The 1,372-nt window shown below is 46.6% G+C and overlaps 1 non-coding gene across 1 annotated transcript; it reads right to left on the bottom strand.

Annotated features, from left to right (window-relative positions):
* Positions 1-695: 695 nt before the first annotated feature.
* On the bottom strand, positions 696-802 carry LOC118485310. Its single transcript, XR_004875614.1, has one exon. It is a non-coding gene; the product is annotated as a small nucleolar RNA R71 (small nucleolar RNA).
* Between the last annotated feature and the right edge of the window lie 570 nt (positions 803-1,372).

The following is a 1,372-nucleotide window of genomic DNA, read 5'->3' as shown; positions in this document are numbered from 1 at the left end:
AACAGAAGGCTGACCACGGGGCCGTGTCGGTGCAACACGGGGTCGTGTCCAACTTCCAGTAACTGGGATCTGAAAAACAACCACTGTAACTCCGACCACGGGGCCGTGTTCGCTCAACACGGGGCCGTGGTGAACCTTCTGACCAACATTCTTTTCTGTTTTTATTGCAGGACTTGGAACCCGACGCCAACCTCGCGTAGTGTATGAGCTCCAGTTCCAATAAAGACATAAAGGAACCATTAGAAGAACCCGAACGCTTTCTCAGAAAAAGGTTAAAAGCCAAAAACCAAGAGAAGGTTTCGGGTGACCCACCCCCAATGGCGGACCAACGTACCCTCATGGATTACTTACGGCCCACCGTAGGTAATCTCGGCGCCGCTATCAATGCCCCGAATGTCGAAGCCAATAACTTCGAACTTCGACCGCACTTGATACAAATGCTCCAAAACTCCGCAACCTTTCACGGGCTCGCGGACGAGGATCCCCATCTACATATAACTAATTTCTTAGAAATATGTGATACATTTCGGATCAATGGTGCATCAAACGACGCCATCCGCCTTCGTATGTTTCCATTCTCACTAAAAGACCAAGCGAAAGCTTGGCTCAACACCCTCCCAGCTGGATCGGTAAACACCTGGGATGAACTAGCCCAAAAATTTCTATATAAGTATTTCCCTCCTTCTAAAACTGCTAAATTAATGGTTGAAATTAACACATACTCACAAGAGGACGGGGAATCCTTATATGAAACTTGGGAAAGGTTCAAGGAGCTATTACGCAAGTGTCCCCATCACGGCCTCGCAATATGGCAACAAGTATCCACTTTCTACAATGGGTTGTTGCCACATACTAGGCAGACACTTGATTCTAGCTCCGGGGGACTTTTAGGTAATCGACGCCCACACGAAATATATAATCAGATTGAGGAAATTGCTCAAACCAATTTTCAATGGCACACTCCCCGGGGAAATAAAACTATCGCCCCGGGCGCCCATAAGGTAGACGAAAGCACCTCTTTACAAGCCCAAATCGAGGCCCTTTCTTCAAAAATAAAAAAATTAGAAATGACAAAAACAGTCTCGGTTATGGCTTGTGAGGGGTGTGGTGGGTCACATGAAAATTGGAGTTGCATGAAAGAAACGGACGATCAACAAGAAATGGTAAACTACATTGATAATAGACCTAGGCCGTCGGGTCCTCCAACGGGGACCTTCAACCAAGGATGGCGAAACCACCCAAACCTTGGTTGGAGGGAGCCCGGCAATAGTAGTAACCAACAACCACAACGAACAAACTTTCAGCAATCAAGAAATGAGTCACAGAATTTCACTCAACAACAAAGTGGAAGAGAAAGGCTCGAAGATACTAT

Source organism: Helianthus annuus, chromosome 12 (assembly GCF_002127325.2).
Source record: "Helianthus annuus cultivar XRQ/B chromosome 12, HanXRQr2.0-SUNRISE, whole genome shotgun sequence".
NCBI lineage: Eukaryota > Viridiplantae > Streptophyta > Magnoliopsida > Asterales > Asteraceae > Helianthus > Helianthus annuus.
This window is presented reverse-complemented; position numbering and strand designations above follow the sequence as displayed.